This window comes from Narcine bancroftii, chromosome 1, assembly GCF_036971445.1.
Source record: "Narcine bancroftii isolate sNarBan1 chromosome 1, sNarBan1.hap1, whole genome shotgun sequence".
In the NCBI taxonomy this organism is placed as follows: Eukaryota; Metazoa; Chordata; class Chondrichthyes; order Torpediniformes; family Narcinidae; genus Narcine; species Narcine bancroftii.
Window position 1 is genome coordinate 99190252 of NC_091469.1, and position 23759 is coordinate 99214010.

The 23759-nt window shown below is 43.5% G+C and overlaps 2 long non-coding RNA genes across 2 annotated transcripts; one reads left to right on the forward strand and one right to left on the reverse strand.

The window, feature by feature from the left end:
* Window positions 1–442: 442 nt before the first annotated feature.
* LOC138740962 (uncharacterized) lies at window positions 443–9479 on the forward strand. The gene is made up of 3 exons (XR_011343243.1): window positions 443–549; window positions 3995–4070; window positions 9377–9479. It is a non-coding gene; the product is annotated as an uncharacterized lncRNA (long non-coding RNA).
* Window positions 9480–13430: 3951 nt separating this feature from the next.
* On the reverse strand, window positions 13431–20575 carry LOC138740993 (uncharacterized). Its single transcript, XR_011343265.1, has 3 exons — window positions 20493–20575; window positions 14672–14792; window positions 13431–13509 (listed from the first exon to the last, which is right to left on the reverse strand). It is a non-coding gene; the product is annotated as an uncharacterized lncRNA (long non-coding RNA).
* Between the last annotated feature and the right edge of the window lie 3184 nt (window positions 20576–23759).

The following is a 23759-nucleotide window of genomic DNA, read 5'->3' on the forward strand; positions in this document are numbered from 1 at the left end:
CTCCTCCTCCTGGACAAATTCCAATAAGGTAAGTTCCTCTTCTTCTTCAGTCATCATGGATCCATAAGCTGAGCGGCTGCAGATCTGGACACCCGACGCCGGCACCCCAACCTCTTTGGGACGCCGGCATTCGGGCTCCCCCGCAGCCCATTCTTTATCTAGCAATTCTCGGACCCGGGATGCCCCACACAAGCCAGGCAAAGCTGCTGGATGCACAGGAGCATCCTCCGATGCTACACTGCGCGCCCCCGGGCCACCCAGCAAAGTCACGGATTCACGGGTCTCCTTGTCGGTCATGCCGCCCGCATACACGGCTTCACATTAGATGCCATCGTAAATCACTGTTATTTAAACAACTGTAAATATTATTTTTAATCACTTTTATGCTTTTTTAAAACCGGGTATTTAGTAATCCAGCTGGGAAAAAGTGGAATACATGTCTTCCTTCTACGCCATCTTGCCACGCCCTCCAGACTCATCGCTCTCCACCGGAAATGTGATGGATTCGTCTACGGCGTGCATCGCCACCTTGCCAATGTTGCCTTTAATGTGAGTGAAGGCTGCTTGGGCTTCTGCCAATGGGGGAAAGGTAGTTTTTTACCAGGAGGGGGCTTTGTCTGCATAATTAGGGACCCATTGTGCACAGTATGAAAAGAACCCCAGGCACTTTTTCAGGGCGTTGAGGATATGGGGGAGTGAGAGCTCCAGAAGGGTCAGGTCCAATGACTCCATTCTCCACCATGATCCCTAGTATAGCCGGACACGAAATGTGAAACATACATTTCTTTTGGTGAAATGAAAGATTTAGGGCTTTTGCTGTCTGTTGCTAATTTTCCATTTGCCTGACACTGCGAGATGCAAGATTGACGAACTAACCGTGAGCAGGTGCTAATTTTAAATGTCTGTATTTTTTTATCTATTTATTCCCTGCAATTTTTTTGCTGGTTGCTTGAATTCTGGATGACGGGGATTTTACTATAATAGGCATAGATAAGCTGATTGACCCCAGAGCAAAGGAGTCCATAACTAGAGAGTTTAATGTGAGAGGGAGACATTTTTAAAGAGACTTGAGGGACATGTTTTTCACTCAAATGGTGGTAGGTATGTGGAATTAACTGCCAGAGGCAATGGTAGAGGCAGGTACAATTATGATGTTGAAAAAACATTTAGGCAGGTACATGGACAGGAAACATTTAGAAATTTGTAAAGTCTACAGACAACATGGTTGAAGTTAAAACACAATGTTAGAGAAACTCAGCAGGTCAAACAGTGTACTTTATATATAAAAATAAAGGTACATAACCAACGTTTTGGGCTTGAGCCCTTCATCAAGATATGGAAAAATGTCGGCAGGCACCTGAACTAAAAGGTAAGGGGGAGGGGTGGGGGGAAGAAGCATGGTCCCATAGGCAGGAAGGTGGAGAAGGGAGGGAGGGCACAGCAGCAAGCAGGAGAAGGAGGGATGGCTATGTTAATAGAGGGAAGGGGGGTGGAGAGCTGAGAGAAAGGAGATGGGGGAAGTGAAGGGAGGCAGAAAGGAGAGTAGGTTATCAGAAACTGGTTGAAGTAGATGTTAATGCCATTTGGCTAGATATTGCCCAGATGGAAAAATTAGGTGATGTTCCTCAAATTTACAGGTGGTCTTGGTGGGAGAGTACATAAGGTCATGCACAGACACGTGAGTATGGGAGTGGGTGGCAGAACTGAAATGTTTGGCCACTGGAAGGTCCCTGTCACTGATGCAGATGGAGTGAATGTGCTCAGCAAAGCAATCTCCCTGTCTACACCCAGTCTCTCCAATGTAGCGAAGGCCACAAAAGCCAACCATTTCAATTCTGCATTCCACTCCTATACTCACATGTCCTTTCCCACCAAGACCACCTGTAAGTTGGAGAAAAAATGGTGATGCAGACAGAGCTGCTTAAATGGCAGCACTGCCACTGGTGCAGATCCGCAGAGACCAGGGAGAGGAGACGCAGCGCTCCTCTCAACCGCCCAGTCTGACTAACGACAGCTCCATACAGGCTTTAAATGTTAAAGGAGCCAATGCTAGTTTTATTTAAAATTCTGCGAGTGCGGGGTCCACAACCATGATGGCGGTGCCTATGATCAGCAGCAGCCACAAGGGGCTGCAAACTCCAGAGAAGCAGAGGGCTGGTGCATGGCTCGAGAAAGTGGGGAGACCACCCACTGTATGAGGAGAAGCTGAATGGAGAACCTTATGGGTCAGTGACCACGGCGGTGGACCAGTGAGGTTCTCTGTAGCTGAAACACCCACACATGCAGCAGGCATGGTGGCTTGAAGCGAGGAATCCACAGAGGCTGTGGGCTGCTGGAGATGGCAGTCAAGGGACTTGCACCAGGCTGCAGACTGCTGGAGACTGGCTCAAAATTTGCTGAAGGGGTACCAGGTATTGGAACTGGGATGCGAAAGGGTGCCAAGGGTGCTGAGAGGTTTCTGATCATATTGGAGGTTTGGACCTAAAGCTCAGGTTGCCATTGATTTGGACTGGACTCTGTGTGACTACGGAGGCTGCAGAGGTGCTGCAGGTGAACTTTCCTGTAAGAGGCGCTTTAGGTAATTTGTGCTGATGGTGAATCTGTCTTTTTGTGTAATGTGTCACTGTTTTTATTTACATGATAATAAATTGAATTTTGGATCTTGAATCTTGTACATCTGATTTTCCATCTGGGCACCCTCCAGCCAAATGGCACTAACCTCGACTTCTCCGGTTTCTGCTAACCTACTCTCCTTTCTCCTTCCCTTCCCTTCCCCCTGTCTACTTTCCCTTTCCTCTCTATTCATCTAGCCACTCTTCCTCCCTCTGCTTGCTGCTGTGTCCCCCTCCCTTCTCCACCTATTACTTCCTGTCTTTGGGACCATGCTCCTCCCATCACCCCTTCCCCTCACCTTTTTGTTCCAACCCCTGCTGACATTTCTCCATACCATGATGAAAGCTCAAGCCTGAAATTTTGATTATGTATCTTTATCTATGCTATATAAAGAACATTGTTTGATCTGCTGAATTTGTCCAGCATTGCGTTTCTAGAAGGATGTGGGCCAAATGGAAGCAACTTTGTCAGAACTTGGGACAACATGGAAAAGTTGGGGTGAAGGGCCCGTTTTCATGATGTCTTACTCTTTGACTCTTAAACGAGGAAGAAGATTGAAGAAAAAGACAGCCATAAGTCTATAAAGAAAGAAAGGCTGATTTCCATTCATACAGCAACACTTGTAACATCATTGCAATACAGAAAAGTGCTAGCACAACTCAGCAGGTCACGCAGCATCTATTGGAAGTAAAGGGTAATTCACCATCAATTACTTCAAAAGACTAGAATTTATATAGAAACTGATAGGCTTTTAATAACAACTGGAGGCATATCCATGCTGGTCGACTGTCCTGGACTGAGAAGGGAGCTGTGGCACAGTCACCTTTATTCAGGGGTCTGTGGGAGGAGCCACAGGCACAGTCAGCAAGGGACGTGTCCAGACGAACTATAACGTTCTAACACAGCCAAATATATATATATATATATATATATATATATATTCCTTCTATCTATCTATTTATTTATTTATTTTATTTTAACTATTTATATATTTTTTATTTATATATTATATATAGGCACAAAGGGTAACCAATATTTTGGGCCTGACCCCTTTGTTACGGCCCTTAAACCATGACAAAGTGTTCAGGCCTGAAATATTGGTTACCCTTTGCTTCCTCTAGATGTTGCGTGTCCTGATGAGTTTCTCCAGCACTTTTAGGTATTGCACTACAATCACAGAGTCTTCCAGTTTAGCACCTTGCAACTTCAGGATGTCCCAAGGCAACACACTCAAGAAAATATTTTTGAAGTATAATTATTGCTGTGATTTGGTAAAGTGAGCATTTAATTTGTGCCCCACAACCAGTAAATGTGGTAATGATCAGGAGATCAAACTTAGTGAAGATGGTTGTTAGATAAATATCGACCTGATTATCCATAGGAACTGATGTCCACTGGAGGTGGAGGAGCGGTCATTCCTTCACATGACGAAATCAAACATTGAACATTGTGTTGCCGTAAGTATAGAAAGTCTGCTCCTGTTTTTCAGTGTCCTTCACGAAGATTTCCTTATTTCTCCACAGGACTTTTGTACTGTAGAACTTTTTCTCTGGTTTAAATGTTTTTGACAAAATTCCAAATTCACCTGTCTTCCTCACTGGTATTCACTACTCACAGAACATCCAGGTTTAACTACAGTAAAACCTCCAATATCTGGCGGCTATGGGAATTGTTAAATGCCAGGTAAGTGTATTTGCTGGTTGTTTGAGATTGTGTATTGTGTGAATGGCAAACTAACCGTGAGAGGTGTACAGTGAACTAGAATTCACTGTCTATGTATTGCTGGCTCCACCCTCATCTACCCCAATATAAACCCTGGTTTTACCACCTTACCTCAGATTCACCTGTGAACTATTGTGTCTATTGGCTATTGATTGTAAGCTATTAAAATGTGTTTATACTCCTCATTTGTCTCTGAGAGCATTCAGTTGTGTTACAATTTTAATAGCTTAACTGAAGCAGTAGAGCGCATCGAAAGAACCAAAGACTTGTTGATCCAAACCAAGGCTTTTATTAACTAAAAGACTGGAGCATATCACAAGTAGGTCGACCAGTCCAGAATGACCTGGTCTGGCTAGGAGCAATTCTTTAAGACCTGGCTACACTCTCAGCCAATCACAGTCATCCTACACTACCATCTGTACATATACACATTGGTGATAGAATCTGTACTATCACAAGCAGGATGGAAGCTTTGTTGAAGCCAGGCATGCTCCAGGTTGACCCTCTGTCCCCTGAAGCCCCGGAGGAATTTGCCTACTGGCTGATGCTTCCAGTCCTACCTGACAACCACACAAATCATCTTCAACTCTGATAGTCTCTGGAGATCGGCACTTCTCTCTTCAGTCAGCCCCAAAGGGTATGCTGTCATCAGAGACTGTGCTACATACGTCGGCTATAGAAGGCTTGAAGGCCCGTTACATGAGGTCCCAGAATGATGTGCTGGTGAGGCACTGACTCAATATCGGCAGCGTCCAGGTGAGTCTCTGGATGACTATGTTCTTGAACTGTGGGCCTTGACCAGAAAAAGCCACTACGACCCGACCACAGCCTGGGTGAGAGAGGAGGAACAAATCCGGGAAACCCTTGTGGCAGGAGTGATGTCAAGGTACATGAGGCAGCGACTGCTGGAGTTGGGGAAGAAAGACTTGGCCAGCACCCTGGAGCTGGTGAAAGTAGTTGAGTGGGCACAACTGTGAGCTGATGACCTCACAGGCGAAAGCAGTGCCTTTTCAGAGGATCAGGTCATTGGGGTGTCTGTGACCCCACAGCCCCAGCGCTGACCACTGCAGCCACGTGCAACTGAGGATGCTACTTCTGTGGACAGGCACAGCACCTCCATGCTTAATGACCCGTGAAGGACTCCGTGTGTATGCAGGATACAGTAACCGAGGGCACTGGGTGAAGGTCTGCTGGGCTACAGGGAACCCAAAGAGGATGACTGTGTGTGCAACCCTCGAATCATCGCTCGACCCGAGCCCGAGACCCAAAGGACTGGCCTCTGCCTCTCCGTGCTGTTCACCACCAGTGTCTTGCTACGCCTCGTGATGGGACCCACCACCGGAATTGAAGCATCACAGGAAGCCACAGCAGCTATCTTGCCACACCTTGAGGTTGGCTCCACTTAGTCCTTCATCAGGTCAAGATGGAGGGCAGCCATCTTGCCGCACCTTGTGGTTGACGCCATCTTGTCTGCCCGCGTGCCAAATGGAGAGAGTCAACATCAGCACGGGGAGCGACATTGTTTTCCGGAGCACTGGCATCAGTCGTCCTGGATCAACAATACCTCACCAACTGAATAACTTAACGATGGAGGTGAGGTTAAACGGACATTTGACTGATTGCGTGGTAGACACTGGCTCTACGGAGAGGTTTATAAACTCTGCGATGGTTCTGCGGTACAACTTAAGAGTGTACCCAATGGTCTATCGTATTTTCCTAGCTTCACACTCACACTCTGCGACAGTCCAGGGGTATTGTATCGTACATCTAATTGTAAAAGTAGGGGAATTTTGTAAGTTCTGATTGCATGTACTAAGGGATTTGTGTGTTCTTGTATTGCTGGGCCTGGATTTCCTGTGTCACCTTAAAAGCGTGACTATGGATTACTCTGGCCCATTCCCTCCAATCATGATACGGAACAGAAGGTCCCATAGCCGGACTCCACATGCAGTCTCTCCACCCTAAATATTGATTTACCCCCTCCCCCCCCCACCCACTGTTTCTGAACCTGACTCCCGATTGCAACCAATAGCTACAAAGACTAGGCAATACAGAGCGGGGATCAGGAATTTATCAGAGCCAAGACACAGCGGCTACTCAAAGAAAACATAATTGAACCAGCAACAGCCCATGGAGAGCCCAGATGGTAGTCGTGTAAGGGGAAAAAAAGTCCAAGCAAGTGATTGATTATAGCCAAACAATTAATCGTTTAACACTCCTGGACGTGAACCCCCCTCCCTCAAATTTCAGACATGGTAAATGAAATTGCGCAGAGCCGGGTCTATTCAACCATCGACCTGAAAGCTACATACCATCAGTTACCGATCCATTCCTAGGACCGTCCCTACACAGAATTTGATGGCTCTATCAGTTCTGGAGGGTTCCTTTTGGTATCACCAATGGGATCTCGGTCTTCCAGAGACAGATGGACAAAATGGTCGATGAGTACAGGTTGAAGGCCACCTTCCCTTATCTCGACAATGTCACCATTTGTGGACACTCTCTGGAATACCAAATGCCAACCTCCGGAGGTTTATCCAAACTGCCAAGGCCCTGAACCTCACATACAACTCCAGTAAGTTGGTGTTCCAGATGAAACGTCTGGCGATTCTGGGCTATGTGGTGGAAAATGGCGTCATTGGCCCTAACCCCGATCGAATGCGCCCCCTGCTAGACCTCCAAATCCCGAAGACCATTAAAACTTCTTCTCCTACTATGCCCAGAGCGTCCCTCACTATGCAGATAAGGTCCAATCCTCTTGAAGTCCACCTCTTTCCCATTGTCAGCCAAAGCCCAGCCAACTGTCAACTATGTTCGGAGCTACATCGTAAAGACCACCATGTATGCGGTGGACAAGAATGCACCCTTCCATGTGGAAAGCGATGTCTCTAATGTAGCTCTGGCCACTACCCTTAATCAGGCGGGCAGGCTGGTTGCTTTTTTATCCCGCACCCTACAAGGCCATGAGCTTCAGAACCCATCTGTGGAGAAAGAGGCTCTAGCCATTGTAGAGGCCATCAGGCACTGGAGGCATTACCTGGCCAGCAGAAAATTTACACTGCTCACCGACCAGCGATCGGTGGCATTTATGTTTAATAATGCAAAAAGGGGCAAAATATCACTAGGTGGAGGATCGAACTCTCCACCTACAATTAATGCATAGCATACAGGCCAGGTAGTCTCAATGAACCTCCAGATGCCCTGTCAAGTGGAAGCAGTCCTCTCCACACATCGGCCAGTTGCGGTCACTGCACGATGAGCTTTGCCACCCAGGCATCACCCGCATGGCTCATTTTGTCAAGGCATGCAACCTGCACTATTCCATTGAGGACATCAGGGAAATGACCAGGTCCTGCCAGGTCTGCGCTGAGTGCAAGTCTCACTTCTACCATCCTGACAAAGCACACCTGATAAAGGCATTCTGCCCCTTTGAATGACTCCGAGTCAATTTCAAGGGTCCCCTCCCTTCCACCATCAGAAACATGTACTTGCTCAACATCATTAATGAGTATTCACGTTTTTCGTTCGCCATCCCCTGCCCAGACATCACCACCACCATGGTCATCAGGACCTTGCACTCTATTTTCACCCTGTTCGGGTGTCCCAGCTATATCCATAATGACCAGGGCTCATCATTTATGAGCAAAGAGTTACGCCAGCACCTGCTTGTAAGGACATTTCCTCAAGCAGAACATTAGCTACAATCCCCGGGGGAATGGACAAGTTGAAAAAGAGAACGCATCTGCATGGAAGGCTGTGAAATTGGCTCTCTGGTCCAAAGGCCTTCCAGATTTATGCTGGCAAGAAGTCCTACCCATGGTGCTCCACTCCATAAGGTCACTCCTCTGCACGGAAACCAACAAAACTCCTCATGAGCTTATGATTACATTCCAGAGGAAATCCACATCTGGGACTACTCTCCCGACTTGGCTGATGGCACCGGGGCCAGTCGTGCTGAGAAAGAACCTGAGGAGGAGCAAGACAGACCCCTGATCGAGAAGGTGCACCTGCCACATGCCAACCCAATGTATGTCTATATGGCATACCCTGACAGCAGAGAGGACACTGTCTCAATCAAAGACCTGGCGTTTGCCAAAACTGAGGATCCAATGCTTCAAGTGTGCCAGGAACTATCAAGTATCTCACTCAAGGTCCCGGAAGACACTACTCGGGAAGTGGACCACTCCACCCCATGACCTGAGCCAGAGCTCTCGAGACCCATTGACCCTGTACCGCAGGGGGTCCAGGAAGTTCGGGAACCCCAAAGTCCTCCAGTACTGTGGTGCTTGACCCAAATTAGCAGACCCCCAATAGACTTAACTTGTAAATATTTGTAAAGTACTCATTTTTTTAATGAATGGTCTCTGTTTTTCACCCATGGGCTCAGTAATGAAGGAAGAGTTGAACGCAGTGAACTGGAATTCACTGTCTATTTATTGTTCAGATGGCTGGCTCCTCCCCTGGCTCCTTCCTCACCTACCCCAATATAAACCCTGGTTTTCCCGCCTTACCTCAGATTCACCTGAGGACTATTGAGTCTACTAGCCATTGATTTAAAGCTATTAAAAATGTCTTTGTATTCCTCACGTCTCTGAGTGCATTCAGTCACGTTACAGGGCACCTATTTTAAACTTCTGTATTTTTTACCTATTTATCTTCTGCTCTTTTTTTCTGCCAATTACTTGAGGCTGCTGGTGCTTGAATTCCAGAACATAGGGATTTTACTCCTATAATTGTATTTAAAGGTACAAAACTTATACTTAAAAATTGCCCTTAAAGTTGTACACTACCCCAAGTTGTAATTGTTTAGGCTGAACCTCTCTTCATTAGTATCTTCACCAGACAGATTACATTGGTTCAAGATCATTCCTACCTTCCCAAGGACACAGAATGACTATAATGCACAGTTTGCCAACAACACTGAATTCACATTAAATAATTGCTCAAAAAATGTACTTTGTTAGCAGTAAATCAACTTGAGATGTACTAAGGTTGTGAAGGTGCAATATACACGCAAGATTTATTTTCTTTTAATGAACAGGTCTCAATTAAACAGATGATTACCCAGTTCAGGGAATGAGACTCCATCAAGCAGACTGTCACCTAGCAAAATGAATGTCTGGATTTAATAGTCTGGCACCAAATACAGCAAATGTAAGCTCAATTGAATAAATCTCAGTTAACACACTGAATGAGGAAGCAGTTAACTAGGCTGCCATTTAGCACTGTGAATGAACGAGAACTCTGCCCTATGGGGTGCAATGGAATGAAGGTTTGGTTGAATAAGCTGCCACCTAACAGAGTGAAGTCAGCTGAACCATTCAAATAAATAAATGGACAAATTCTTGATTCAGCATAGAGCTGAGGGGGCAGAAACCTGGTGCCAGTGTTGAAGGAGATGAGATGATTTACACGAGCCTTATAAATGGGCCTTTGCAATAGGATGGTTGAATGAGTTCTTCTCATTCTTGGATTCTAATGAAACCAAAAAATGTAGGGCACCATTAACATTGAAATGGCTTTGGAGGTTGATAGCAGTTCTTCCTCTCTCTGTACTGCTTTGTTCTGTTCAGTAATCGAAAGCCAAGTCTGAATGCATATTTTCCAGAATTCTTTTGCAGAGGTAATGTACAGCAGAGAAGAATGGGGATGAGAGTGGTCCCTGGAGACAAATCCTGTACACCAAAATCTCAGTAAAACATCAGTTTACCTTCACGTCATTGGAATGACCTATATCTTGATATCCTGCTGTAGGGTGGAAAAGAGTTCCTCAAAATATTTTTCCTCCTCGCTAGGGTTTGTGATCATTTCACACTGAAAGGAGGTGACTCAATACTTTTGGGAGAAGGGATTAGCAAAACCAACAGGAACACAAATCAGGAGGGTTCAGACGCTCTCTGAAAGTATGCCAAATACTAACCTTTCATCTGTTGTCATGTGAGTCAATAGTCTGGAGTGGAGCCTACCCCATTATGTAATGTTCCAGTGATGTGCAGAACAAATCTGACACACTCGGGGCTCATAAACAGAGAGCCAAATAGCTATAAAGGAGTTTTGTTCAATATGGTGTGTCATAAAATGTAGTTATGGTAAATTAAAATTTGTTTTTTGTGGTTCTGAAGTTATCATAGTGGTTTTAATAAATGCCCATCATTCCAGCATTGTGGTTTCATCTAAATGTTGTAACCAAATTAACCCATTCCTCACTGCACCAACTTTTATTTTACATAATATTATCATGTCTTTCATTCTATGATTTCTTTATATTTAAAAAAATGATTGCATATGCTTCAGAATGAATGAGTGAATCAACAACTCTATAAATGAGATATCTGGAGTGGGTGGTAAATACCACTAGATGATATATCAGGCACTGCAACATAAGATTGCAATGACTGTGATCATGTCATCAATGGAGGAGTTACTCACCAGCTGCAAGCAAGACGAATGCCCAGTTTATTTTCTCAGAGAGTGACATGAATTAAATATAATTTGGAATTCTTTTTTCTTTGTTTGAAAGAGTGAATGAGTTGGGTTTCATCCATCTGAGCACAACCTCCAATTCCCCCATCCCAACTGGAATGGGGCTCCTCCACCACACAGAATTCCCTCTGCACTGCATTGGTGACAGCCTGGATTAGTGGCTGGAAGTTCACCCCTACTGACAGCTGGACTGCTCGGCGATATGCCACTGCACTCTGCTTCAGGCACACACTCCAATGGAGTCAATGGAATAATTGTATAAGATAAAGTGCAACATGCTATCCTGGCAAGAGTGCCTTTTGCCAAACAGGAGGAGATGAACTCATGAGACTGAACAGGGTTTGAACCCACAAGGTGTTGATTCCGAGCCAAGATTACATCCATTGAGCCAAAGTCGATACCTGTTTTTAATTCATTTTAAGGATATGGGGATCATTGGCAAAGTTGCATTTATTACTGATCCCAGTAGTTCTTGGGAAGTTGACCATGGACAGCCTCCTTGAACTGCAGGAGTCGAAGGTACTCCTAAGAATTTCAAATGATCTCAGCTGAACCAGAGGTCTCAATATCCTTTGGTTATGGAGGGAAACAAAATCATCTGAGGCTCTGACTTCTGGTTGCTGTCCAATATCAGCAATAGGTTGTTTTTATGCACATCTTGAGTTGAATTAACATATCAAAGCATTTCTCAGAGCAGAACTAAGGTGGGGAAGAGGTGAAGCAGCTGAGGAATTTAATGGGCACATTAACTACAGGGCAACCACAGCCGAAGGAGCAAAGCACAGTACGTAAAAAAATGAACATTCAGGGACATAAAATGGGATCTTGATGGCAAAAATTATGGCCCAGAAATAAAGAATGCAGGGTTACAGAGAAGATTATAAATGAGATTGGATAGCACATTGGCACAACCAGTAAAGGTGCTGCTTCACAGCTCCTGGGACCAATCCTGACCTCAGGTGCTGTCTGTGTGGAGTTTGTACTTTCTCCCTGTGAGCTGGGGTGGTTTTCTCTGAGTCTTCCAGTTTTCTCCCACATCTCAAAGACAGGCAGCTTGGTGGGTTAATTGGCCGCTATGAATGTGTGGGTGATTTGTAGGATCTGAGGGGAAGTCGCTAGGAACGTAGGGAGAATGAAGGGATCTATGTAGGATTAGTGTAAATGGGTGCATGACGGCTGGCACAGACTTGATGAACCAAAAGGTCTGTTTCCATGTTACATGTAAGAGTGAGAATTTAAAATTGAACAGATTGGGTAAAGGAGTTCAACAGCAGCAGAGACAAGGTTTAATCTAGACAGTAATTTGATAGTTGAGGTACCAAAACACTTTGAAGAGCAGAGGCAGATGCAGAGCAGTAATTTAAGAACTGAAAGGTGAAGACTGACACAAACAACATGGGAATGTAAGCAGCAAGATGAGTCATGAACCTAAGATCGTTGGTTTAAAGCATCAAATCTCAAGATGGAATCAGCAGATTTTCTTTTCACAGTAGCTGAGTCAAGAGTGAAAATTATTGGCCCTCGAGCCCTACAAGTCTGTTCCAACACAAAGGGACTGTGGTCCAACTGCATGATATCTTCTTTCATTTCAGAATACTAGTGAAGAAGTTACTTTTTTGGTTATTGATTTTAAATAAATGCTGCCAAGGCCAGCATTTATTGTGCATCTTTATTCGCCCCAAGCCACTTATTTAAATACTGCAATCCATCTGGTGAAGTGACTCCAGTTGTACTGCAGGGGAGTGAGTTCCAGGATTTAAGCACAGTGACTATAAAGGAACAGTGAAAAATATTTCCTATAGTGAGTGTCCTAGAGGACAACTTGCAGGTCATTATGTACTCAATACACCAGCTGCCCTTGACCTAGTCAACGGCAGAGGAATAACAGCAATATAATTTCTAGATGGTACACACTGCTGCTACTGTGATTTAATGATGGAGGAAATGAGTTTTTAGGATGGCCGATAAGGCCCCAATTAGGTTTCTTTGACCAGAATAGCATCAGGCTCCTTGAGAGTGTTTGGAGCTGCACTCTTCAGGACAAGGAGGAAATATTCTGTCACACTCCCAATTTTTACCTTGTAGGAGGAAAGGTTGCAAAATTGCAGGAGGTGAACTCACTGCAGGATAACTCAACTTGTAACCACAATATTTACAGAGTGGGTTTAGTTGAGCTTCTAATCAATGGCAATGGCCTCCACCTACCTTTCAAAACATTAGTGGAGGAGATCTCATTGATGCTTGTTAAGAGGAGATTGGACTCTCACTTGATGTAGATAGTACTTCTATTGAATGTCAAGGGTGGGCAGCCAGACTCCAGTCAGAAATAGCCATTGCCTGGTACGTGCCATGAATGTTACTTGCCACTTCCCCCACCCTTGAGTGCTGTCTATGCTACACAGTGTGTGCACTGAGGAGTTGAGATTGGAAATAAATAGAACTATAGCACATGGACGGACAGATAATTTAGCGGTTAGCTCAATGCCACTCCAGCACCAGCAATTGGGATTGGGTTCAAATCCCACAACGTCTGTAAAGGGTTTGTTCACTCTCCCCGTGTCTTCGTGAGTTTTCCCCAAAAGCTACGGTTTCCTCCTACCGTTCAAAACGTACCTGGTGTTGTTGGTCAATTAGGAGCAATTGGGCATCATGGAGACATGGGCCGAAAGGGCCTGTAACCGTGCTGCCTGTCTAAATTGGAAAATGGAAACATTTCAGCAGACACAACAGACCCTTCAACCCTTCTAGTTTGTGACAAACTATTATTCTGCCTAGTCCCATTGACCTGCACCAGTCCATAGCCCTCCATACCCCTCCCATCATGTACCTGTCCAATTTTTTTCTTAAATATTAAAATTGAGCCAGCATTCACCACATTCAGCTGGCAGCTCGATCCACACTCCCACCACTCTCTGGGTGAATAAGTTCCCCCTAATATTCCCCTTAAACTTTTCCCCTTTCACCTCTAATCCATGTCCTCTGGGTTTTTTTTAAAAATCTCATCTAACCTCAGTGGAAAAAGCCTACTTGTATTTGCAATGTCTCTCCATTTCTGATGGAAGGAAGGTCAGTGAAGGCCTGTGAAACTCTTGCAGTGACGCATTGGAGCTAAGATGATTATCCTCCGACAGCCACACCATCTTACTCTGTGCAAGGGGCAACTCCAATTACTGGAACATTTTCATCTTGATGGTTTTGATTTAAGTTTAACAAAGGCTGCCAGATGGCAAACCCAGACAAGTGCTGCCATTGCGTCAAGAACATCACTTCATCTTGCCTCTGGAATTCAATGAAGGGTCACATCCTAAAATGTAAACTGACCCTTTCTCTCCATGGATGCTGCCTGACCTGCTAAGTCCCTCCAGTGTATCATTGTTTGTTCTGGAATTCAACTGCTCTGTCCATGTTAGAATGAAGGCTGCATTAAGGTATGAAGCTGAATGTTCTGGGTAAAACCATAAACTCAGCATCAGTGAACAAGTTGATGGATCTGCAGTTTGGAACTGCCCTGTTTTTCAAATAGAGCATGTCTTGGCAATTTTCTACATCACTGGCCAGGTGCCGGTGTTTCAATGACTGGAATTGTAACTGTGCCACCATCTCAGTAAGTCCTGTCCTTCAAGATTTATAATGAAGTCACCCAGAACTAATGTTCTCGTGACTCTTGCTGAAATGCTGCCATTGCACCTTGAGAGTGATAAGTCAGCTTATTACTTACATCTGAAATAAACAGATGGTTTTATAAATAGTCACCACTGAGCTATACCAAAAAGCTTAAGATAATAACGCAGCAGCACATTATAGAGCAAGTAAAGATCCCACATCCAAAGATTAGATCAAACCTCTATATTACCTCCATATCCAAAATTTCCTTCCTCTATATCCTCTCCTGAATATGTGTGTAAAAGACAAAGTTGAAGCATTCACAATAAAAACAGAAAATCATGGAAACTCTCAGGCAGATCAGGCAGCAACTGTGGAGAGAAAGAGACAGGACATGTTTCAGATCAAGGATCCTTCATTAGAACTGGAAAAGTGAGGTAGTTTTAATTTACAGAGATGATGGCAGGAGTGGCTGGTAGAACAATATCTGTTACAGGGTGATGATAAATGGGTTAATGGGCAGTTAGAAGATGATTACACTATTCTTTGCCTGCATTGTGTTGCCAGAAGCAAGGCCATGGGACTTGCCCAGCTATTTTCATGTACCAATCATTCAGAATCACCATCAGCCTGAAGTTCCAGAAATGGATTGCTCTACCTATTCTTCTAGTGAGGTCTCCACCACCAATGTAATCGGTCTTCAAACATTTCGATTTACGCCACCTGATAGCATGAAATTGCCGACTGCAGTTGATTCAGCAAGTGCCTTGGGGCTGCAAATTTGCACTTCAAAATCAATTTCACCTCCAGGCAAGTTACTGCGTGGTTTTTACAAAACAAAGTGTTAGGAGCCCAGAGGACCCCAAAACCCAGCAGCAATAAAAATTCACCAAGACTAATGGTTACTTAAACAAAAGTTACTTTTAGTTATCTTTAAACATGAAAACAGGATCAAACTTTAACTTATCACTATTAACTTAACTTAACCCTCTTCTAATTCTAAGCACACTTGTATGTAATGTGTGTGTAAGTTTAGAAAAGTTCTTTGACTCACAGTCCAATCTCACTTCTTATTCCTCCAAGTTCACTGGTTGCAGGGATTTCTTATACTGTGCACAGAATTTAACATTTATGAAGTTCACTAGGCTTTGGTTCTTGAAAGGTAAATGGTTACCACTCAGGAAGGTTCTTTTCAGTTTTCAGAGAGATTTATAGTTCACAGGACACAAACTGATTCCTTCTAATCTGCCCCGTCAGTGTCTTGCCAAAGAATCTTGCTGCATCAGGGTTTTCCAGATGATAACCTCTTTCTTTCAGTTCACTACTGAGTTCCTTTCTGTTTCGCTTATTTCAAGTGAAACATTAGGCAGCCAGTCCTCTCCTCGTATGGACCACAAGGGCTTTGACCAGGCTGAACTAAGAACTCACAACCCATCTTCAAAATGGGGTTTTTCCACAAGCTTGCCAGCTTGTCCTGTTCCAGTCTCTGCTGCTGCTGCTGCTGAACTGTAGAATTGAATTCTCTCTTTCTCTCTCTCTCTCTCTCTCTCTCTCTCTCACTCTCTCTCAACCTCAGAGAAAACCACATGACCCCCTTAGAACAGCAAACTGCACTCAGACAGACTGCAGCTCCGAATCTAATCCTCTGAGTTCATTCATCTGTTGCTTTCCAAACAACATCCATTTGTGAAGTCCCTATAGGCACTCTTCAAAGTTTTTGCAAAGGCACTCGGTCTGTCTGGCTTGAGCAGAGCTCCAATATTTTAAATTAGATTTGTTTTGAAATGTTTATATGTGACCTACACAAAAAAACCTGCCACAATTTACCTCATATCTATATACAACATAAAATACAACATAATTTGTCACAAAAGGGAAAAGATAGGTAAATCCAGTCGAGCCAAACACTGTCTGTCCCATAGATTTACTGCCAATCATCATCATATCAGATGCCATGAGATGAATCCTTATTGAAGCACTTGAAGCTTGAGATGTACATGACAACATTTGACAGGAAAGAGATTGAAATTGGCTGAATGGTCCCACAACAACCTCATTCAATGTCACCAAAACCAACGAGTTAATTGTGGACTTCAGGAAGGGAAAACCAGATGTGTACGATCCAGTGTGATCAATGGGTGATCAGAGGTAGAGAAGGTGAGCAAATTTTATTTCTTCAGAGTCACTATCTTGGAGGATCCCTTTTGGACCCAACACACTAATGGCATTGTGAAGAAAGCAAGTCAGCGACTCTACTTCCTCAAGAGTTTGCTAAGGCTTGTTATGACACCAGAAACTTTGACAAATTTCTGCAGATGTGTGGTGAAAAGTGTGCAGGTTGGCTGCATCCCAGTCTGGTATGGGGACACCAATAACCCTGAGTTTAAAGCCCAGGACTTCACGGGTAAAACCCTCCCCACCATAAGAGCATGTACAGGGAATGTTGCCATCAGAGAGCAGCAGCAATCATCAAGGATCTACATCACTCAGTCTATGTACTATTCTGACTGTTACCATCAGGAAAGAAGTATCAGTGCCACAAGGCTCAGACCACCAGGTTCCAGAAGAGCTGCTACCCCTCCAAAATCAGTCTCCTCCACAACAAACTCAATCAGAGACTTATTTAAGGACTCTAACTTTTGTATTCTATTGAATTTTTTCTCTCTGCTTTGCACAGTCAGTTTGTTTACATATCTTTATTAGTTTATACGTGTACATTGTATACAGTTTTTTTTGCCCTATCAATAAGTGGTAATTCTGTCTCGCCTGCAGGAAAAAAAAGAATCTGAAAGTTGTATCTGATGTCATTTCTGACAATAAATGTGAACTTGAACTTTAATTAAATGCCAGTGTGTTCAAGGGTGTTCTGGTTGATAGTTAGCATGACCCATGCTTCAAAATGAGGCACCTATAGTTCATAATCATTGTTAATGCATCAGTCAAAGTAGATCTGTTACTGTTCAGACTTAGCACCAGAATTAGAGAATATAAGGAGTGCACTGCAAATAAAATACTCACACCATGCAGCCAGATTGACACCCAAAACTCAGCTTTAAACCCAGGTAGATATAATTTGCACCTATAGATACATGGCACTCTCCACACCAGTTTGTACCTCTCAGATCATATTCACTTCTAATTTGCAAATAATATCCCATTTTTCTGATATTTATCTTTCTATTTACAATGGTCACCTCTTTCTAGCTGGCACTGAATCGTTTTCTAACAGTTTTTGCTCCTGAGCTTGTAAAATCTGCCTTTAATTTGATGAAATTTGACTCTTTTTTTGTTGACACTTAACCTCTTGTTGCTGAGACACTGTCTTGCAGATGGTGCCCTTCTCTCTCTCTGTGCCCACCTCTCTCACTGTTGGTTATGTTTTAGACATCCCTCATTGCTATTCTTTGACTTTCTGCTGGTGACGGTGCCTGTGTTTGAATCTTTAAGGCATAGGAGTGCTGCTGCACCTTTCACTGTCTTGTGTTGCATTGTTGTATCAGGCACTGCAGTGCAGTTGAGAGTTACAGCTTCAACAGTGGGTGTTCAGTTCATAAGTCTACCTCTGCTACTTACTTAACAGTAACACAAAAGAGGCTGTACAGACTGCAGCCCTTATTCCACTGCAGTACGTGTGAGAAAGCTTCTGCAGTTTTACCTGCTTGCCTTGTGCTCCTTTTACTGCTGATTCTGCCGATGCCTCAGCCTGTTTTCTGCTGGTCTTGAGCTTTCAGATCTGTCTCTCATGTGTCTGGTGCATTCACCTCTGCTTCTTGTGGTTAGCCTTTCAAAGTTCAAAGTTCCAATTTATTGTCAGAGTAGATGCATGATGATGATCCTCTCCTCTCTGTAACCCAGTATAACGTGGAGATTGCCTTCAGGAGAGTGAATCCGAGGAAAGCATCCACTCTGGTTAGAGTACCCAGTTGAGTATTAAAAATCTGTGATGACCAACTTGCCAATGTATTCATAGATAGCTTCAATATCTCACTCTGGCAGGGCATGGAACCCATCTGTTTCAAACAGGCTTCAACCATATCAATGTCCAAGAAGAGCGTAGTAACCTGCCTAAATGAATATCGACCAGTGGCACTTACAACAGTGATGAAGTGTTTTGAAAGGCTGGTGTTGAAGCAAATCAACTCCTGTCTGAGCAGCGACATGGACCTCTTCCAATTCACCTATTGTATCAATAGGTCCAAGGAGGATGCCATTTCACTGGTTCTATACAAAACCCTAGAACACCTGGACATCAAAGATACATACATATGGATGCTCTTTATTGACTACAGTTTGGCATTTAACACCATCATCCCCTCAAAATTGATCAGCAAACTCCAAGGCCTTGGACTCAACACCCTACTGTGCAATTAGAACCTGGATTTCCTCACCTCTAGATCAATATCAGTGAGGATTGATAAGAATATCCCCTCCACAATCTGCATCAGTACCGGAGCACCACAGGGCTATGTTCTTAGCTCCCTGTTCTACTCACTTTACACCTACAGTATTATACCTACAACTGTGTGGCTCAGTATGACAGACACACCATCTACAAGTTCACCGACCATACCATGGTAGTGGGTTGTACAAAAAGGGGTGATGAGTCAACCTATAGGAGGGAAATTGAAAATATGGCTGAATGGTGCACCAACAACAACCTCACACTCAATGTCACCAAAACCAAGAAACTGATTGTTGACTTCAGAAAGGGAAAACAAGAGGTAACCATTGGGGGATCAGATGTGGAGAGGTTAAGCAAATTTAAGTTTTTTGGAGTCACAATCTTGGAGGATCTTTCCAGGACCCAGCACACAAATGGCATCGTGAAGAAAGCATGTTAGGGCCTCTAGTTCCTCAGTAATTTGGTATGACATTGGAAACCCTGGCAAATTTCTACAGATATAAGGTGGAAAGTGTGCTGACTGGCTGCATCACAACCAATGCCCCTGAGCAAAAAGGCCTGCAAAAAGTAGTAGATACAGCCCAGGACATCATTAGTAAAACCCTCCCCACCATTGAGAACATCTACATGGAATGCTGCCATCAGAGAGCAGCAGCGATCATCAAGTAACCTCACTCCTTTCTCACTGCTGGCATCAGAAAAGAGGTCTAGGTGTCATAAGACTCACACTAACAGCATCAGGAATAGCTGCTCCCCCTCCATCATCAGACTGTTCAAGAAAGTCAATTAGGGACTTATTTAAGGACTCTTACTATTGCATTTTATTGATTTATTTTTTCTCTCTCTGGACTGTACCGTCAGTTTGTTTATATTTCTTTATTTGTGTACATGTGTACGTTGAATCAGTTTTTTTTTGTGCACTACCAAAGTGGTAATTCTGCCATTCCCACAGGTAAAATAATCTCGGGGTTTTATGAGATATCAGGTATATACCCTGACAATGAATCTGAAATCTGAATCTGAATGACAGCACCTAAGATCCTTTATCCTGTGAGCGAGTCAATATTTCTGCTTATTGGTAGTGCAAAAAAATAGATCTGGTACTCAAGAAAAGATGCATATACAAAATCGAGAAATGTAAACAAACTGACTGTGCAATACAGGTGCTCCCTGACTTGTGACCTATGCAACATTCATCCATCTGCACATCAAACCAAAAAATATAAAGAAAAAATATAAAATTTATGCAGTTTATGTTGTATTTGACAAACTATGACAGGGATACAGGGCATGTTAGAGCTAAAATGTACATACTTATCTTGTTCATTGGCACCCCGGGGTCTGTAGACTGGACGCAACTATTTTGATTCCTGTGTGCATGGGCGAGTCTTCATTTGGTACATGCATGGTTCACGTATTGGAGTTCAGTGGCGCATGCACGAGAGTTAAGGGCACAAATTTAATATCGTTAAGGCACTTAACTCTCACATGCTTCAACTGAACTCCAATATGTGAACCCTCCGCACATGCAGAAACCGAAGACTCGCGCATCCGCACAGGAAAATCAAGATGGCCACGCCGAGTCTATGGGCCCAAGGACGCTGACTAACAAGGTAAATACAAGGTGGATGATGAAAATTTTGATTAAAAAGTTTGCTTTAAAACTTACTCCATGCATGAAGGCAAAATTCTGACGAGTCCATTTTGCGATACAACCGATCCTTCGGTCCCAATTACAGCTTTAAGTTGGGGAGTACCTGTACAGAAAAACAACATTTAATAATAAATAATGTGCAAAGTAAATGAGTCTCTGATTGAGTTTGTTGTTTAGGAGTCTGATAGTGGTGGGTCTGATGATTAACAGTGTTCATTCTTCATTGCTTAGTTTTCCCGTACTATTCAAGTTTCTGGCTATCCTACCTTCTTCAGAATCTATCCCTCTTAGTGCTTTCATTTGGCTGTACCCAAGGTAAAACTCTTCTTATTTTGCTGGTGTTTGATTAGTTTCCCTGGAATTTATCACTTTCACCTTGTATTTGCCTCTCATTCTGTTGGCAATGTCTTCCCTTTGCTCTTTTACATGTCTCACTGGTGTGTGGCTAATAACAGTGACCAAATTGCTAATATGAAACACCTTCCAGTTAGGCACAATCGGTGCCAGAATAAATAGCATGCGAGCAATGATAAAATGTCTGGAAAAAGTCACTCTAATTCCTTTAACTAATCAATCTGCAGTGGTACTATTTATTGAAAGGCCTGTTCCTACTCTTAAGCCCTTTGTCATTTGATAAGTTCAATAAGACAAGTGTTGACAACCATGAAAGATTCACCATTACCTTCTGTTTACAATACAATCATGGCCAATTTTAGGAAGGAGGTTAAACAATGAGAACCTGGAGGAACTCAGTGGGTCAGGCAGAAATGGAGAGTCAAGGTTTCGCACCAGGGTCCTTTATTGAGAAGGTCCCAACCCAAAATTTTGATGGATCGTTTCTCTCCATGGATGCTGCCTGACCACCACCCCCCCCCCCCCCCCCACCCGAATCCCTTCAACTTCTCGTTGTTTTCTTCAGATCCCAGCATTGGTAGTTTTTGTACTTCTCCTCTCTTGGTTAAGGTTGGGGGAGGGGGGGAGATCTTCAAAATCAAGACCTCAAATCTGGCAAAAAAGATCATTATTAGGCAGTGATGATCCCTGCCTTCCTCAGTGCACCTGAGTCACAGGTGACTTATCTCAAAGACCTGGAGAAACACATCAAAATGATCCAAATTCAATAAAGGAATACATGACCATTGACAGTGCCCTCCATTCAGCGGAATGGAGGTTCAAACTATATTCAGACATCTCCTTGTCTGTAGGGAGCATGTAGCTGAAGATGAATTGATGCAGATGCTGGAGGAAAGTATGATGCACAAGAGTTCAGTGTTGGATGAAGCTAGAGGAATGGCAAGGAGAGGTTGGAATTTAAAGCACTCTTGGAAGTTATGGAAAAACAGCATCACATTGTAAGAACTTTTACTTGGAGGCCACAGGGAATTAGTATTCAATGTATGTCAACAAATTCAGGAAAGATGGATAATAAAGACAAGATAAAGAATGAAAGGCCATAATATGGGATTTAGATATTGATTTTCTTAGGTGAGGTTGGGGGAAGGTGATGCACTAACGAACGTCATGCATCTCAGAAACAGTTCCTTTAGCCACGGTGTCAATGCTGAACATCAAAGGCCTATTTATACTCATTCCATTGGCAGGACGATCGATAGCCTACTATCCTTTGGCAATTCAAATCCTCAGGCAGATGATTCCTAAATGTTCTAAGAGTACATGCCTCCAGCCCTTCTTCAAGTATTGTGTTTCAGACTACAATCTGTGTGAAAAAAAAAATCTTTCTTCAACCCTTTCTAAATATCTTACTCCTCTCCTTAATGCTATGCTCTCTAGTCCTGGACATCTTTAATATTATCAAGGTGAAGCAGAAGATCATTGTAATGGACAAATTAGGGGCTCAAAGCTCAAACTGTGGGTCAATAAGAATGGCTAGTTTACCAACAATTCAACCTGATACACTGGCTGAACAGGAATATGGAATCAGGATGTAGGAGAGGCTGAGAACATAAGGGAAGTGATTTCACAGTCATGTTTTAGAAAATTGAACACATGGCGAGCAATTGACACAAGCATCAAGGGGTAAGTCATGGAGATTGGGATGAGCGAGGCCATGAAGGGACTGATCTTGCCTCCTGTCACAAAAAGGTAAAATTGAAACAGGAAGACAAATGCAACAAAATTATTCTGCACAACAGTGAAAACTACTAAGCCAGAATCATGACTCCCAACTATGATTCATCTAGAGCAGTAGTTCTCAACTTTTTTTTCCACTCACATACCACCTTAACGAATCCCTTACACAGAGCACCTATGGGACTGGTCTAGAGGCTATGGGATCATCATGTTAGATTTTCATTTACATTAGACCAGTACTGGAGGATCTTTAGACACCATCAAGAACTCTAAAATGGTAGATGCCTAAAATGAGGATGCAGAATTTTCCTCAATCCCACAGCCACATTCCTTCTGGAATAACAATAACACTGTTCTGGAACCCTCAGGGAGGCCTAGCTTGACACACCTCATGTCACTGTAGCACATGCTTCTGGTGCTGGAGACGCATGAAAAAAAATCTCCCTGATGTCTTGGCTGACATTTACTACCTCAACCACTGACTCAAACAAAATATCTGGTTTGATTGTACTCAGATTCTGCGAGCTTGCTTTGCAAAGATTGGCTGTTGGCATTAAAACAAGAACTGTGCTCAAAAATGTTCTTATTTGGATAGAACATAGAACAGTACAATGCAGAAACAGGCTTTGGCTCACGATGTCTGTGCCAAATATGGTTCCAAATTAAACTAAAAAGTACTTTTAAAAGCACTTTAAATAGAAAGCACTTTAGAATATCCTGAAGCTATGCAGTGAACTGTTGATTCATGTACAATTCCGATTGTCTGTAGTTATGTATAAGCACACTTCGGTGTCTGAATGTGAAAGTTCATGTATGTCTGGATGCATGATTATGTGCACATAAACGTGAGCTCCTACCATGATCTGCTTGTGACCTGGTTGATGGGCAGAGCAAGGGAGAGGAAGGATTGAAGTTTTAATTCCTGAGGCCTTCAGGTAGATAGCTGGTGTTTGAAGCTGAGACGTAGGGACAGCAGTGGCATGGGGCCCCGAGTTTGGCAGAATAAATAGCACATTTCAGCCAAAAGTCATTTTGTCCAAAAGAATATGTTGAGAAATTGACATAATCACCAAGGAGCCAACAGGGGCTGGATGGTGAAGTCACCATATGATGTCACCCTGTTAGAGTAACTCTTTGGAGGCAAAGGGGGCACCACCAGCAGCCATAAAGAACTGCTCTGCCTCGTAAAAC